The sequence below is a fragment of the Pelobates fuscus genome, chromosome 7, assembly GCF_036172605.1.
Source record: "Pelobates fuscus isolate aPelFus1 chromosome 7, aPelFus1.pri, whole genome shotgun sequence".
NCBI lineage: Eukaryota > Metazoa > Chordata > Amphibia > Anura > Pelobatidae > Pelobates > Pelobates fuscus.
Window position 1 is genome coordinate 114,597,456 of NC_086323.1, and position 19,101 is coordinate 114,616,556.

At 42.3% G+C, this 19,101-nt stretch overlaps 1 long non-coding RNA gene across 1 annotated transcript; it reads left to right on the forward strand.

Moving 5' to 3' along the window:
- Nucleotides 1-335: 335 nt before the first annotated feature.
- On the forward strand, nucleotides 336-15,854 carry LOC134568779 (uncharacterized). Its single transcript, XR_010084060.1, has 3 exons — nucleotides 336-370; nucleotides 13,233-13,306; nucleotides 15,706-15,854. It is a non-coding gene; the product is annotated as an uncharacterized LOC134568779 (long non-coding RNA).
- Nucleotides 15,855-19,101: the final 3,247 nt, after the last annotated feature.

Sequence of the window (19,101 nt, forward strand, 5' to 3'; positions counted from 1 at the left end):
ACAGATTATTCTGCAAACTTTGAAGTTGAAAAAGAATTTTTTTGGCAAATCATATTTAATACTTGAAAAACAATATAAAACCAAAAATGTTAGCTGTGCCTATTATATAATCAGAGGGCTGGGGCTCAATAAATATTAAATATTAGGGTGCCTTGAACCTAAAAAGTTTGGGAACCACTGCTCTAAGTGGTCATTTTAACCCCTTAAGGACACATGACATGTGTGACATGTCATAATTCCCTTTTATTCCAGAAGTTTGGTCCTTAAGGGGTTAAAATACTTTATTAGTGTTTATTAAATGCCATGGAATAAACCATTTCTTATATTCATTGCAGGTTTCCTATCATATATACAGACTACACAAACCAAGGTATTAACAGAAATCTCAACTTAAAATGTATTAATGCTTGCATCCACTAATCCTCGAGTTTATTTTGCTTTAACTGAAGTACTGGTATAAATCAGGTTTTACTGTTTTGTTTATTTTTTTTTTTTTATAAAGTTTGACGCCAATGTAATGTAATGGTTCTGGGGCAAAGAGCCTGCAAACTCAGCAGTGTAAAGAAAGTCACTACGGCAACCACTCAAAGGACTTATGCTCTGCATGAAGACACTGATCTCTAGAAGGAGATGCTGATTGATGCAGTACAGTGATTTGTAGTGCATTAGTCTCCCAATGTTTATCTACGGCAATAGTGGGAAAAAGTAAAAAAAAAAATTAATAATAATAATAATAATAATAATAATAATAATAATAATAATAATAATAATATCTACTTACCTTTCTAACCCTTTCCCTCAGTCTCAGTGCAGCTTCCCCGCTTCCTTGGCTGATCCCCGTAGAGGAGGGGGGAACCTTCGGCTCTCCAGATGTTGTGAACTACATCTCCCTTTATGATTTGCTAGCATTATGGTTGTAAGAGCATTATGGGAGATGTAGTCCAAAACATCTAAAGGGCCAAAGGTTTCCCACCCCTGCTCTGCGTGGATCAGCCAAGGAAGCTGGGCAGCTGCAACGAGACTTAAGGGGGAGGAAAGGTAAGTAAAGGTAAGTAAAGCAATTTATTTATTTATTTTTTTAAATCTTTTTTTTTTTGAAGAGTCAATAATCTAATATAGGAATAATTGTAGAACAACATATTAAAAATAATAGGTTGAAAATTATATTAAAAAAAATATCATTTTAGTAATATTCAATAATTATAATGGATATTTATATCCATATTAATATGGCGATAGTAATTATTAAATGACCACACCCACAATATTTATTTAAATAGATACATACTATTTTATATATCTCTGATCCTAAATTTTTGTGGTTCAATCTTAATTTATAATTCATTACAATATAACATGCAATAATTATATTACTTAAAAAGTGAGTACATCCCTCACATTTTTGTAAATATTTTATTATATGTTTTGATGTGACACTGAAGAAATGACACTCTGCTACAATGTATAGTAGTAAGTGTACAGCCTGTATAACAGTGTCAATTTGCTGTCCCCTCAAAATAACTCAACACACAGCCATTAATGTCTAAACTGTTGGCAACAAAAGTGAGTACACCCCTAAGTGGAAATGTCCAAATTGGGCAAAGTGTCAATATTTTGTGCGGCCACCATTATTTTCCAGCACTGCCTTAACCCTCATGGGCATGGAGTTCACCAGAGCTTCCACTTAGGGGTGTACTCAATTTTGTTGCCAATGGTTTAGACATTAATGGCTGTGTGTTGAGTTATTTTGAGGGGACAGCAAATTTACACTGTTATACAGGCTGTACACTTACTACTTTACATTGTAGCAGAGTGTCATTTCTTCAGTGTTGTCACATGAAAAGATAAAATATTTACAAAAATGTGAGGGGTTTTCTCACTTTTGTGAGATACTGTATATACGATTATAACAATCAGTAATCGTATAACAAAGAAAATTACTTCAAATATGTGAAGATATAATTTTCTAAACAGACAATGAAGATCTGGATGATAATCAAAGTAGTTAATGGCTAAAAAAAAAAAAAGTATCACCAACGTATGCAATAACTCAACATAATATTTGCATTAACATTCAATAGTCTTAACCATAATAGAACAGGATATCATATTATAATATCTAGTTATGTAGATATTGTAATGTATTAAATATGCATAGACAATCTCTTAATAATAACCAACTATTTCCACAAATGGTTGCAAACCAAATTAACATTTTCCAATGCTCTCAGCAACTACACTCTCAATTTTGATATTGTAAGCTGACAATATACATATGTATTAATAAAAATGGTGATAACGATATATTGGTATTCAATAATGTTACATATAACATACCAATAAAAGTATCAACAAGACGGGTCCTACTCTGACCCTTCAGCCTGCTTCCTTGAGCTTCTGGCAAAAATATCTCTAAGGAGACAGAAAGGGCTATTTTTTATATACACCCCTTCATACTTGTTAACCCTTAATAGGGAACACATGGGATGGGCGGCAGCATTGTAACTTAGCTGTGTGATACAAAAAGTGAATACAAATACAAAAAGAAAAAGAAAAGTCCTGCGCTCACTTCCATTACTCCTGGACGGCAGCAATGACTACAGTAACTAAATGACCTCCATTTGTTTAAATATACATAGGGATTAAGGATGCAGGCAACTTTTTTCTTTGGTTTTTACTATATGTATTAGCTGATGTGTACTGTAGTCATTGCTGCCGCCCAGGAGTGATGGGAGTGAGCGCAGGACTTTTCTTTTTCTTTTTGTATTTGTGTTCAAAAGAAATACTTGGAGATTTCAAATAAACTCTTAATCTGCACTAAGCAAATCTACAGGTATTCACTTTTTGTATCACACAGCTTTGTTACAATGCAGCCGCCCATCCCATGTGTTCCCTATTAAGGGTTAACAAGTATATAGGTGTGTATATAACAAAAATACCCCTTTCTGTCTCATTAGAGATATTTTGGATTGGCTAAAAATCGGCTATTTTGATTATGTCACAGGAAATAAGGTGAGTTTTATACTGGGGGGGGGGGGGTGTTAAACACTATAGGGCCAGGAATACATGTTTGTGTTCCTGACCCTATAGTGATCCTTTAATAGTTTCTTGATAATATGTCTGACACTAAATAGTTACTAGAACACTTTGACATTAGAAATACATGTTTGTATTCCCAACACTAATAGTGTTTTTTTTAAAACAATATCTGACAACTGTCATGAACAGATTCTATTCATATGCACACTGGATTTCGTTAAAGTGACTGGAGTCCGTTGGTGCTGTCACTAAAGTCAGTGTTAACTTATTTTCAAGCAGTTTAACACGAAATTAAGGTAACCCTCAACCCCCACTGGACATATGGCTAAGGTAGAGATTACCAACACTTAGAGGGTTAATTAGTTAGCTTAGTTAATGTGTTTTTGGAACAGACAATATCAGGGATTGGTTCCTTTAAAGGCACATTGAGAGAGAGTTTCAGTTTATTTTTGTTACTATTTATTTTTTTGCCTTTATATATTTTCCTCAGGGGTTGTTTTTGATGGAGTGATTTTGTTATTTGAATACTTGAACAAGGTGAAAAATGTGTCACTCCAAGAAAAAAGAAGCGCATAAACATTCCAAGGGTATTCCCCCAGAAAGAGTTACCCTTTTTTTTTTTTTTTTTTTACCGGTTTGGACTTTAAAAATCAGCGTTCCAAGATACAGCATGCAAATAACATGAAAGCTATATCTATTCAGCTCCTAACTCATGTTTTTTTTCTATTTATTCGGCTTTATAACACTATTATTCAGACAGAGCCTTGTAGACAATTAAAGACACATAGCTTTGACTGTTCAATTTACTCTAGTCCTCTAACGCCTTATTTACATTTATTATATTTTTATTGTGTTTTTATATATTTTCATTTTTTTCCCTTTTATCATAAATATACAATATATTTTTACTTTATCCACTTTTGCCTCCTGTGTTGATCTGACATATTGATCAAGATTGATCCTTCATTCATACTCATTACAATTTCGGAATACTACATATAGAGCCAAGGGTGGGCTGTATAGTCTGTAAATCACCAGCACATTTGACCATTCTTACTAGAGTTGAGCGAACCCGGACTGTAAAGTTCGGGTTCGTACCGAACATTAAGTTTTTTGGACCCCGGACCCGATCACGGACATATCAGTGTATGTTCGAGTTGGAGATCGGTGTTCAGTGATTTAATGGCGCGTTTTCAAAGGCTGCAGGGCAGCCAATCAACAAGTGTTGACTCGTGTGCCCTTTGAAGCCATCACAGCCATGCCTACTAATGACATGGCTGTGATTGGCCAGTGCAGCATGTGACCCAGCCTCTATATATATATAAGCTGGAGTCACGTAGTGCTGCACGTCACATGAGCTCTTATTAGTGTAGGGACAGGATGTGGTCGCTTTCAGTGACAGATTAGTAAAGAATTCTGTAAACTAGTACATTAGTGGGGTGCACTTCATATCTGAGATTTAAATAGAAGCGTCAAATACTGCTGTCACATTGCAGTTTTAAAACGTAAAACTTTTTGGGTGCTAAAAAGTATATTAGTGGGGTGCTCGTCATATCTGAGAGTCAAACAGAAGCGTCAAATAGTGTGCTTACAGCGCAGTTGTAAACATTCTAATTGTTTTGCTGCTAAACTGCTAAATAGTAAATTTTGGGCGTGCTCTTCATATCTGAGAGTCAAATAGAAGCGTCAAATAGTGCGCTTACAGCGCAGTTGTAAAAATTCTAATTGTTTTGCTGCTAATCTGCAAAAAAGTACATTTTGGGGCGTGCTCTTCATATCTGAGAGTCAAATCAATGCGTCAAATAGTGCGCTTGCAGCGCAGTTGTAAAAGTTCTTATTTTCAGGGTGCTAATCTGCTAAATAATACATTTTGGGCGTGCTCTTTATATCTGAGAGTCAAATAGAAGCGTCAAATAATGCGCTAACAGCGCAGTTGTAAAGATTCTAATTGTTTTGCTGCTAATCTGCTAAATAGTATATTTTAGGCGTGCTCTTCATATCTGAGAGTCAAATAGAAGCGTCAAAGAGTGCGTTTACAGCGCAGTTGTAAACGTCCTTATTTTCTGGGTGCTAATCTGCTAAATAGTACATTTTGGGCGTGCTCTTCATATCTGAGAGTCAAATAGAACCGTCAAATACCAATATAACATTATTGTAATTCGGGAACAATACCCTCACAAGTCAAACTGAGAGGTCAGTTTATAGGGAAAACTGTTGCCTAGATACAATTCTAAAGCAAGTTCCATATGTCCTTTGCAGACTTTACATTCTGGAAAAACACAGGTGCCAACTGCTGTGGCTTTCTGCAGTGTGCAGACCGGCAATAAGGGCAGGGTTGAGGAGTGGGTGGAAGATGATGTGGAGGATGATGAGGTCCTAGACCCCACATGGAATCAAGGTCATGCGAGTGATGTGTGCAGTTTGGAGGAAGAGACGCTAGTCGCACAGTGGCACCAGCACAGCATAAGAAGGAGCAGGGTGCAAAAGCGGAGCGGCCGTCCCCTAGCGCTCATCAGCATGTATTATCTTTAGAATTCCCACAGTTATCCAAGTAACAGATGGAGGGATAAAATGAACCATAACAGATTTAACGAGCCATTCACAGTTTCGCAGTCCAGTGACCTGGACCCAGACACTGTCTGGGCGGCGGTCGGACGCATGGGACCCAGTATGCCTGATGTTGAAGTTAGGAGTCACAGTGTGGAATGGATTAGCAGAGTCTGGTGCTGGGTAACCACATGCCCCCTGGTGTTGAGCACCAGCGTTTGTGCGGCCACATACCAGGACCCTGATGCAGCTTCAGTAAAAAGAGTACTGGAAGCCAGAAGCCATCACCAGACTGATCCGCAACTTGAAACAGGATGTGACATTCACTGTAACGGCTGTGCACGCTTTCGGCATTCTCACCCTGCTGCTGCTCGTCTGTCTGCGCTGCAGCGTAACTTTGGCCTTCCCGCTCGCCGCCTCATATGCGACGTGCCCACAAGGTGGAACTTCGCCTTGCACATGCTGGAGAGACTGTGCGAGCAGCAGCAGGCGATAGTGGAGTTTCAACTGCAGCACGCACGGGTCAGTCGCTCTGCACAAGACATGCCCTCCAATTGATCAGAGTTAAGGGATTTCAAGTGGACTCATTACAATTACAGGGCCTCTAAAGAGTCCTGTATTGTTATTTGTCGTCACTACCTCCCCGCGTCGGGAGTAGGTCATTTGCACGCCTGCTGCCTTCCTTGCATGTGGTAGCTGTTTGGCAGGGTCCCTGTACGGAATCGAACCCTGATTCCCCGTTGTCACCATGGTAGGCGCAGTAAATGGCATCGAAAGTTGATATGGATTGACATACGAATGCGTTGTCGCCTTGTCGTTGGGGAGCACATTGGAAAAGTGCTCTAGCATGATGACCTGGGTGATCTCCTCTGGGGTCCACGTCTTGGAGTAGGCACTGGTGCTCAAAATCTTGTAAAAAGTAATCGATGCCTCCTTCTGCTTCCTTGAAGTCTTTGAAGGCATTGAATGGTAGCTTGTGGGCCAGGGTGGTTGTGCTTCTCGATGCCCTCTGCTTCCTTCTTCCTTCATCTGGTTCATGGAGGTTGATCTCTGTCTATTGGCAAAGACATAAGCTTGCACCTCCAAAAAGTTCCTGCTGACAATCTCCTCTGAGGCTGGCTCTCAGTAATATGCCAGGCGCCGTTCCACCTCCTTGCGCACTTCCTCCTAATCTCCAGCCCCCGGCTGAGGTTCTTTGCCTCACTGCGTGCCTGGTCATCCTCCATGAGCACAGCAGTCAATTTGGCCTTGGTACGCCCACCAGGCGTTATTCCTCTGGCTCCACACAAGTCCTGCAGCGTTAGGTCTCTTTAGAGCACTGTAGTCCATGGGTCTGTTGGCAGGGACATGGGATCCTGCCGCTTGCCACCAATTGAAGGGGGACCTGAGTAACCAATGGTTATCCCCTTTGATTAGAATAGCTCAGACCCATTTCCCCAGTACCGGATGGGACACCGTTCCAGGATACAACGTTTGACAATCTTTATTTAGGTACACAGCTTTGCTCCTGTTGCCTCCTCCTCCTCCACTGCCGCTTCCACCTACACCGCCACGGCGTATACCCAGATATATCAGAGCTGCTGCAGAAAGTGTGGGCCGTCTGTGTGCGCTTTCGGCGTTCTCACCCTGCTGCTGCTCGCCTGTCTGCACTGCAGCGTAACTTCGGCCTTCCCGCTCACCGCCTCATGAGGAACAGTTTTCTTTTTTTTATATGTCCCAATATTTTGGGGGCTACCCCAATTAAAATATATATATATATATATATATATATATATATATATATATAAACTGTGTTGGCTACCTCCTCCTCCTCCACCGCTGCTTCCACCTACACCGCCACAGTCATCGCCTCCTCAACCTATGGGTCACTTAGTATAAACTATGTACACAAGAGCTGAGGCTTGTGAAGGCCTTTTCTCCATGCATCAGGAGTTGAGCTCAGTTTGAACAATGAAAGAGAATATCCTGCACTCCAACCCTCTCTCAAATGGATAATTCTGGTGATCCTCCTGACAGCCATGCTTTAGATTTTGATTTATGTTCTTCCAAAGCTAAAATCAAAGATTCCATCTAGTGCTATTTTATGGCTCAGCTGTATTTTTAATTTTTATGTTATTTTAAGTGATTTCCCTATCCACATTTGTTTGCAGGGCACTTGTCCTACTCTTACCCCCATTTTACTTCCTTTTGCAGCCCTGATAGTTTATGTAGACTCTGTGTGGAATTTGATGATATAATCTAGTTGCATTCAGCGTGCAGGGCTTTTTCCAGCATAAATGCAGAGCTGCAGCATAGATGTGTGCAGCCTATTTCCTTAAGGTGTTCACCAGGAAATGATTCCCCTATGTTATTTTGTAATGTTATGTAATGTAAAATGTATTAAATTGTTGATGCATGTGGTATGGGTGTAGTGTATCTTGTGTAGGTGTAGGGTGGCCGTGTGTGGTAGCTGTGTGTGAGGTGTGTGTTGTGGCTTTCTGTGTGTGATGCATAAGGCTGGCTGTGTGTATTGCTGTGAGTGATGTGACTGTGTGTGGGTAGCTGTGAGTGGTATGTGCATCTGTGTGAGTAGTTGAGAGTGATAAGTTTGCGCCACTGTGAGTGTTGTGTGTTGCAATGTCCACGGTACATATTTGATTGTTTCCTGGGCATGCATTTGCTTGGACCCCCTGGGTCCTGCCTCCCCCACTCCCTGGCCATCACCCTAACAAAGTGGTGAAACTAAAGTAGAGAGAGCTGTTAAAGGGCCACAGCACCCAACCAGGCCCTTGCTGACAAATGCCCTCAATGCACTTGGCCCCTGCCTGCAACAATTTCTTTGAGGATCGGCAGTAGGGGGAGGCTTGAGACAGTAGTAGGGAATTGGGGCTGTACTTTGGGAGAAGCGGCTGTAGTGGTGAGTTAGTGGCTGTAATTGGGAGGTTAGAAGATGTAGTATGTAGTAGGGGATAAGGGGTTGTAGTATGGTTTAGTGGTGGGGGTTAGATGCTTCATTGTGGGTTTAGGAACAGTAGTAGAGGGTTAGAAGCTCTAGTATGGGGATAGGTTCAGTAGTGGGTGTTAAAGCCTAAAGTGTAGGGATATGAGTTGTGGTGGGGGTTAGAGGCTGAAGTGGGGGGGGGGGTAAAAACCCGTAACGGGAGGTGTGACGGACCGCCTGGCACCCCGACCGGGTGCCTCCATCAATCGATTCACCTAGTCCTCACCGAGGACCCCAAGCCCTCCACCAGACACCATAAGCACTGTAGCCCCTTAAGCGCTGCAGCTTGGCTGGTGTCTCGCCGCCCTCCACTCACCCTGGACCCAAGACCAGGATCCAGCTTCCAGTGGGTGAACCTCTTCTACTCCAGAGAGTATAGCAGGAACAGCACTTATAAGAGCTAGTGATTAGAACCCAGGGGAGTATTGTGATATAGCAATCTCCAGAGCAGATACAGTTGTCCCCCCCCCCCCTCTCCCTCCACACATGAGATGACACTCTATGTTGAGGGTAGGCAGGAACTTTTTTTATGGTGCCACTCTTAGCGTTTTATGACAATCCCCATGCAAGGGGCACTCCCACATGGACCTTGTGGGGAACTATGGTACAAAATCACAGACCAATAATAACAGTGTTACAATGAATGACACTCCCTCACATAGCATAAAATCCCTTCCCTCTGCCTGGGAGATAATTGAGTCAGATACTGTATTAACTCAATTATCTCCAGGCAGAAAAAAACACTTATTTTTATAAAACCCCAAAGCACCCCAAAAACACATAATGTCACCACAAATGTTACATCCCCTGATCTGGGTGACCAACATATCCAAAAATAACCCAGATCAGTTCAGGGGTTCAGGAATCTCCTGGAAGTCATTTATTTGACCAACCGCAGGCATGGTCCCATGCCCAAAACAGTTACAGAGAATCAGAGCCCTTCTAAGTTGTATAGAAACGGTCCCCACCTATCATTACACAGCCCATGCTCACCAACCTACCATACAGCGCAACCAGCATTATAGGGGTGCTCTGAGCACCCCTCACACCTGTCACTCAGGGAATGTGTGAGCTGTGTTGGCCACATGGCACCCTCTACTTCAAAGGCACCCTGTGCGACCGCACAGCTTGCACACCCCTAAGGCTGGACCTGCATATATACAACTCGCAAGCACCAACAAACTAACAGTTTAGTTAAAGCATATGATCATACATTGCATAAGCCTGCCACTACGTCAATGTATCCCATTTTGGGCAGGTCTCACTCTAACAACCTATTGTCTGCTCTTACGAGAAGAACCCACTTACTTGGGGAAAAAAACTCCATCTGGGTCTCTCTGCAGTACAAGGTTAAATAGGGGCAAGAAATGAGGCATGTGTGACAGGGAGGGGTGCAAAACTAGAGAGTTGGCCTAGACATAAAAGGGGCTGCTGGGACCAGGGCCGGCCTTAGGGGTGTGCGAGCTGTGCGGCCGCACAGGGCGCCATGGAGCAGGGGGCGCCGTGCGGCCGCACAGCCGCCCGGGATTTAAAAAAAAAAAAAAATTTAACGTGCGGCGGGGGCGGAGCTAAAAGCGCCGGAAAACTGATGCAGGGGAAGCAGGAAGGAGTCCCTGCTTCCCGACCAAACAGTCACCAGGAGCTGCACTGCCTCCACAGGTAACTGTGATTGGCAGGTGAGTGTGACTCTCTGCCTGTGTGTATTACTGTCTGTGTGTGTATGACTGTCTGCCTCTGTGTGTGTATTACTGTCTGTGTGTGTGTGTATGACTGTCTGCCTGTGTGTGTATGACTGTCTGCCTCTGTGTGTCTGTGTATGACTGTCTGCCTCTGTGTGTCTGTGTATGACTGTCTGCCTCTGTGTGTCTGTGTCTGTGTATGACTGTCTGCCTCTGTGTGTCTGTGTATGACTGTCTGCCTCTGTGTGTCTGTGTGTATGACTGTCTGCCTGTGTGTGTCTGTGTGTATGACTATCTGCCTCTGTGTGTGTATTACTGTCTGTGTCTGTGTGTATGACTGTCTGCCTGCATAGGCGTGCGCACGGGGTGTGCCGGGTGTGCCTGGGCACACCCTAATCCCCACAGCACGCCTATGTATTGAGACCGGCAGGGGAGATCTCAGGATCTCCGCTGTTGGCTCATGCAGAGCCGGCGCTATCCGAGCGCCGGCTCTGCTCTCAGCCTCCCTCCCCACCGACCCACAGGCAGGGAGGGAGGCAGGAGAGGACCGGCGGAGCTCTTGCCAGCAGCTCCGCCGGGTTCCTCTCGCGAGATTTGAGCGTTGCCGCAGCAACGCTCAAATCTCGCGAGAGTGAACTCTAGCCCCGCAGGGTAGAGTTCACTCTCCACTGGACCACCAGGGATGGCGGTAGCATGGTCCCCCCTCCCTACATAAGGTAACAAGGGAGCGGGGATATTAACTAAACGGCACCTCACCTCACCTCCACTGGACCACCAGGGAAGGCAGCAGGAACAAGAATCCCCCCTCCCTACATAAGGTAAGAAGGGAGGGGGGATATTGAGTCATGTACCCCCACCTCCACCCCCCACAATCACCCACACACATACAGCACACACACAGCACCTACACACATACAGCACCCTCACACAGCACATACAGCACCTTCACACATACAGCACCCTCACACAGCACACACATACAGCACCTTCACACATACAGCACACACATACAGCACCCACACACACAGCACCTACACACACACAGCACCTACACACACACAGCACCTACACACACACAGCACACACAGGACCTACACACATACAGCACCCACACACACAGCACCTATACACATACAGCACCCACACACACATACAGCACCCACACACAGCGCAAACACACACAGCACCTACACACATACAGCACCCTCACACAGCGCACACACACACACACACACATACAGCACCCACACACAGCACCTACACACACACATACAGCACACACACACAGCACCTACACACACATATAGCACCCCCACACACACAGCACCCACACCCACATACAGCACACACACACACACAGCGCCCTTACACGCACACACACACACACACACACACAGCGTGTGTTTGTGCTTTAGGGTGCACACCCTAATGCAATAGGCTGCGCACGCCTATGTCTGCCTGTGTGTGTCTGTGTGTATGACTGTCTGCGTGTGTGTGTATGACTGTCTGCCTCTATGTGTGTCTGTGTGTGTCTGTGTGTATTACTGTCTGCCTCTGTGTGTGTCTGTGTGTATTACTGTCTGTATGACTGACTGCCTCTGTGTGTGTCTGTGTGTATTACTGTCTGTGTCTGTGTGTATTACTGTCTGTATGACTGACTGCCTCTGTGTGTGTCTGTGTGTATTACTGTCTGTGTCTGTGTGTATGACTGACTGTCTGCCTGTGTGTGTCTGTGTGTGTGTGTGTGAGACTGTCTGCCTTTGTGTGTGTGTGTATGACTGTCTGCCTGTGTGTGTGTATGGCCGTCTGACTCTGTGTGTGTCACATACAACCAATACACGCATATCACACACTGTTAATACACCCATTACAAATATCACACATAGCATACATATCACACACAGTCATCACACCTACTATCACATACACAGACAACACAAACATTACAGCATACATGGATGACGGGGGGGGGGGGGGGGGAGGGCGCAGTGAAGATTTTTCGCACAGGGCGTCTAAATGCCTAAGGCCGGCCCTGGCTGGGACCAATCTATACAATACAATAGATCCAGTGCACTTACTCATCCCCTAAACAGCAACTTCAAAGCTTACAGATTTTAATAGATTTATGTTTATATATAGTTATATATAAACTTAAAGTCCTTTTCACAATTTATTAGCAGAGGAGATTAGCAGGTCAAGTACTTCTGACACCATGAAGTATTTTCTTAATGTTTGTAACTCTTCTGGAAATCAGAAACTAGCAATAACAAACAATAGATTAACAAGCTGGTTTTATTAAGATATGATGGTCACACAACACAATAATGAAATCTTGCTATCAGAGGTAATAGAATGTTTGCTTAGAAGAAAAAAAATGCATATATAGGCAATTTATGTTAAGCATTGTAAGAACGATGTTATAATTTATTGATGAGCTATGTCAAAATCCAAATGTGAAATGGTGAGGTATGCAGATAGCACAGTGCATGTTTTTTAAGCTCCTTTATCGGGGACTGGTTAATTGTAGATTATTCCTTGTGTTAGAGGTGCTCAGTGGCTGTAAGAATAATAATGTATTATTTTATTAACTTACGTTGCCAGGGACCTAAAGTAATGACCTGAACACCTCTATTCTGGATATTTGTCTGAGTAGCATACTTAAAGTTCTTATTGTCACAATTTAGTAGTAGAGTAGTAATGTTCACACAACACAAGAAGGAAAGCCTAAAAAGGCCACCGGTCATTGAGTTCTGTACCACAAGAGATAAGACAAACAAATGCATAAATAGGCAACATTTCTTAATCATTGTAAGAACTACTATAACATGTATTGATGAGAGATATCACAAGTCAAATGTGAAATGGTGATATATGCAGAAAGAATGTTGACTTAGAAGCCCTTACAAGGGATCGATTAATTGTGGATCACTGCTTGTGTTAGTAGTCAATTGCTGTATGAATAAAAACTTATTTTTTTTCCCATTCAGTTGAAGGAAGTAACTGTGTTGAAAGACCAGAAGCAGAAGACACGATGTTGTATGAATGTAGTAATGACTCTCAGGTACCAAAAATCTGTCAAAATAATGCTTCTAAAATATCAATGTCTAGATCTCACAAGTTACTGTAATGATCACAGGAATTTTAAGGACCACTAAAGACTTCATTTCTGGCTGTGTAAAACTCGATCACATGACACGGAAGCTCATAGAAAAGTAATTGATTCAATCCATTCCTATGAGAAGCATTGGATGCTTCATGGCACTCATGCGCATTGGGTTGGACTATCACCAGAAGAGGAAGGTGGACAGGTGATCAACGCATAGGGAATCTGGAAAAAGATGAGTAAAACATTTAATTTATTTTTAATTGTTTGGGATGCTCTAGATTGGCGTATACGACAGCGTGTTCCAGGTTCTGCCAATATCCAGCAACTTCTCACAGCCATTGAAGAGGAGTGGACCAACATTTCACAAGCCACAATCAACAACCTGATCAGCTCTATGCGAAGGAGATATGTTGCACTGTGTGAGGCAAATGGTGGTCACACCAGATACTGACTGATTTTGAGACCCCCCCCCCCCCCGGACCTCTCCAATACAGTAAAACTGCACATTTTAGAGATGCTTTTTATTGTGGCTGTCAAAGGAGGCGGTACGGAAACCGGAACCCCTGAGTGCCTACTGAGAAATTGGGAGTCTCCAGCGTGGAAGTGGATTTATCAGGGTCTGGTGCAGGGCAACCACACGCCCTCTGGTGTTGAGCTAGGAAATATGCAGACCTCCCAGGAGCTGAATAGGGAGGCTCTGCAGCAAGAATGTATCCAGTACAGAAACAAGGCAAGACTAGAACAGGCGCCAAACAAGAAAACAAGACAGAACTTGTAGAACCCAGAACCAGAGAAGGATAGGAAGCTAAACCCAGAACATGTACACAATACATAAGGGAACATTAACTAAACATGGACAGGACTGTACATGGACTGGGATTACAAAATAAGACAAAATATAATAGACAAAACAAGAGGAGACCTAATTAAGCACTATATATGAAAAGTATGGGTATTTAGTTACATTATATGATCATACATTGAATAAGCCTGCCACAACGCCAATGTACCCCATATTCGGCAGGTCTTACACTGCCTAATGTTCGCTAAAAGAACCATACTAAACCACAATAGCACTTACCTGCAAGAAAGGGCAGAGACTTGAAACACTGCTGCAGGTCCAGGCTGAAACAAAAGGAATGATGGAAAACAAACAGGTGTGGCAACATAAAGCAAACATTTAAATGAAACCAAGAGACTGGGAAATCCAGGGACGGAATATAAGAATGCACCCAGAAACCCAGCATAAAGAAAACCAGACATAGAATAGAAAAACCAAGAAAAACTAAGCAAGGATTGTAAAAAGAGTACTGGATACCAGAAGCCATGGCCAGACATCTCCGCAGGACAGGATGTGACAGTGGCCAGCCTATGGCACACCTGTGCAATAATCATGCTGTCTAATCAGCATCTTGATATGCCACAACTGTGGATGGATTATCTCTGCAAAGGAGAAGTGCTCACTAACACAGATTTAGTCAGATTTGTGAACAATATTTGAGAGAGATAGGCCTTTTGTGTACATAGAAAAAGTCATAGATCTTTGAGTTCAGCTCATGAAAAATGGGGGCAAAAACAAAAGTGTTGCGTTTATAATTTTGTTCAGTGAATACTTGTTGTACTCAACTCTTTCTAGTGCTGAGACTCTGCACTCCTCCACTCTCTACCTTCTTTGATGTCATTGATTAGGCCTCGCATCCTCCAGTGATGGTCAAGTCCAGTGCATCTCATAGAGGAACATTGGGGACCTGATGTACATGTGCACGTTAATTCTTTCCTATAAGCTTCCATGTCATGTGACCGACTTTTAGTGCAACAGATCCACCTCATATGGTTGGTGCTAATACAGCCACTGGTTTAAAACGGTAATAATTTACCTCAAAGGGTTAAAATTACAGGACCACTGCATCTAGACCACTTCATTGAGCTGGGTGACTTTAGAGGTCCTTTAAGCAGCCAAGCTGCAGTTGAAAGCATGTTGCCAGAAAGCTTAATGGGACCCACTCTACGCCCTGAGTTATCCTACTTGAGGTTCCCAGTGAAGTGGTAGGTTGAAGTGACTTTCCACTTTATTGGCACTCCATTTATCTACACTAATAAGAAGTGGTGGATTCCCCAATTGTAAGTGATAGTTGGTCCCAAAGCAGTCTGGTGGCATGATGCAACAAACCTTTCACTTAAAAAACATATATTCCTTTTTAATACTTGATGCAATAATTATTATACTGAAATATTTTGAGGCGACAGTTGCCCTTTAAAAAATATTATTTAAATTTTATAAAATTGAACATTTATACCACTTTTGATTGAATGCCATATTATTTTAAACAACTATGTTTCATTTTTTTCACCAGTGGCAGAGCACATTGATGTCACGCTACAGCTTGGAAAATCAGCAAAACTTAGCATGTGAACAGAATAGAAACATGGAATTTAACCAGAAGAGTCCAGAAACATCTTTATACAATGAGATTCCCTTTTAATAGGAAGGTCTTTTGATAGTGTCATTGTTATTGACATCCTTCTCTATTACTATTGTTGTGAGAATGTTAACTAGGTCATTCGCATCTGTGTTTATATGGCTCACCGTAAGCTGAACGATGTGTTGCTGGAAGCTAGTCCTTGTGGTGAATAAAGTATTTTGTGTATATTTGCCACCCTAAACAGGAGCATTGTCTTGTTTGGGGGGGGGGGGCATGGTGACAGTCTGTGAACCTAGACCGAGGAGCAGGTGTTTTAGAGGAGCGTTAAAGAGAGGCTAACCCTGTATGGGCCCAATCCATCCGATACAGCAATAGCAGACATCGAGAGGCAAGACGAATGGTGGCTAAATGTGTCACGACCAGAAGATGAAATGTGCCACGACCAGAAGATGAATTACTCCACCCAAGGTGAACCCAGCAGATAATGCCGACTACCTTTTGAGAAGTTTAAGGCCTTCATTGAGGCAGAAGACAATATTGATGGGTACATTAGGGATTTTGAGTGGCAGTACTCTACACTGTTGGCAAGAGCAGATTTCCATAGGCCACCAAAGTCTGTACTAACAGAATAATTTGAAAGTGCAAAATACACAATTGTTGAAGCTGTAGAAGTTGATGGCTCAGAGCTAGAGCTGGTTTGGTCTTCTTCCAATATGAATCCCTTGTTTCATTCTCTTCACCATCACTGTCATTATAAAGGATCTTGCAGATATTTTTTATAACTAGAAGCAAATTAGATGCATTCCACATGTAGGGCAACATTGTTGTCAGTATATTTATATTGGCAGACATTTTGTGTTAAGATAGAAATTAAAAGTGTATACTGTAAGTCACCATCAGAACAGATCTGGAGCCAAAGTTGGACATACCTAACTCTTTATACTTTTCCAACTAACACAACTTCAGAACTGAAAACTTTAATATATTTTCATTCACTTCTCTCATCATACTTGCATTCAAAATTCCTGGGACATATCTACACACCTGATAAGAATTTCTACAACATAACTATTATCATTCCCTGAAATAATTTTTGTAATGCGATTATTAGCCTTTTTCTTTTTTATTCTATTAGACATAACTTTATCTAATATTTGACTTTTAATCGTTATATATATATAATATCATCCCTATACATTCAATGTTATAAAGTTTCAAGAGCTGAAAATGATCCATTGGTCTAAAATATGATCTACTGGCAAGATTACAAAGAAACTTTCAAGAGAAACTATGACATAACAATAGCTATATATATATATATATCTATTGTTATGTCATAGTTTCTCATGAAATTTTCTATATATGTATATGTATATGTATATGTATGGATGTATGTGTGTGTGTGTGTGTATATATATATATATATATATATATATATATATATATATATATATATATATATTGTGACCAAAAGCAAGGAATTGTGCTGGAAGGAACCTATATACCTCCCCAGATTTTGCAAGGTTCTTACTTTGTGTAATTAGCCCCAGGGAAATGTGTTATGTTATAATGAATGTTGCACTTTAAATATGTGTATATTCGGGCCCTGGGGTGGAGCACCTGGAGAGTAGGGTGGGCCAGTGCTCCACTCCACATTTTGGAAGTTGCTTGGAACCTACAGGTGAGAAGTCCAGTTCCAGAGTTTGAATCCTAATTTAACTCACCTGAAAAGGATTGTCAATTACCGGTGCTATTAAGTACTCCCCTGCCAAGGAAAGAGAGAGATTGTGTTTGATTTCTGTGAGTGGAAACAGAGAACTGAAAACCCTGAAGCAGTAAGGTTGTTTATGTTTATGTTTATGTTGGGAAATGGACAAGCCATCCAACCCAGTTAGCTGATTATTTTGTTTAGTTAGTGCTCAGAAGAGCAAGGCTTTTGTTTGATATATTTTTGTTACCTTTATACCTTACTGTGCATTTATTTTGGAACCTCAATAAAAGAGCAAGTCAATTTACCTCATCCAGTGTGTGAAGTGTCTCTAAAGCCTGAAACGACTGTGTGTAACATCTCAATCCCAGGACAAGGTACCAAGGGAAAGGAGTACTTTTGTCACATATGGTGGAGAATGCGGGCAGCACACGGCAAAGTCTGTAAGTAGGGAGAAAGAGACTGCTGAGAAAATGGAGGATGTCATGAAAGCTTTGCTCCAGTCCACTGCTGTACAGCAAGAGACAAACAGGAGGACTGCAGAGACTAATGCAATACAGCAAGAGAGCATTTAAATACTACAGCAGCTTGTACTGGCTCAAAAGGAAAATACAGATGCTTTATTCAAGCAAGTTGAAGCAACACAGGCAGCAGCTCATCAAGTGCTCAGAGAGGAGCAGCAGCATGTGACATGTGTCATACAGCAGGAGATCCAGAGTCTATCACAAAGGCTGGCCAGGGATGCCACAGAATCACCACAATGTCCAAAGGTGATCAGAGTGAGTCACTACTTGCAAAAGATGGTATCCACAGATGATGTAGAAGCCTACCTGATGGCATTTGAGCGAACCGCTGAGCGAGAAGGTTGGCCTGAAGTGGAATGGGCAAGTCTGCTAGCACCATTTCTTACTGGTGAATCCCAGAAAGCATACTATGATCTTGAACCAGCGGAAGCCAGTGACTACAAGAAGCTAAAAGCAGAAATACTGGCACACCTGGGGGTGACAACAGCCGTCCGTGCCCAGAGATTTCATTCATGGACTTACAGCCTGGATAAAGCGATTCGTTCACAGATGTTTGACTTGATACACCTTGTCAGAAAATGGTTGCAGCCAGAGATCAACTCACCCAGCCGCATTGTGGAGCAACTGGTGATGGAAAGATTCCTAAGAGGCTTACCTATTGGACTTCGTCGGTGGGTCAGCCAGAACAATCCCCAAACAGCAGACCAATTGGTTGAATTGGTTGAACGATATATAGCAGTGGGAGAACTGCTTCAACCTCCTGGCCAAGAGAGACCCAAGAATCTGAAAACCTACAACCCCAGCAAATCTGGTAAGACTGTTCCAGGGAAAAGGGGGTCTTTTGATGAGAGAACAGGGTCTTATTACCCAAGAGACATTGTTAAAAGAGAAAAAGACTTTGGGAGGTGGGAAGAGCCTACAAATGAATCAAAAAGTACTAATTATGGTATAAAATACTTTAAATGCAGAAACTTTGGACATATTGGTAATAACTGGGAAGGAATTGCACTTTATTCACAGGTTGTATGTTCTGTGGAAAAAAAAATGGTTATTTGAATAGTCACCCTGGGTGTACCGTGAATGTGGAGGGAAAAA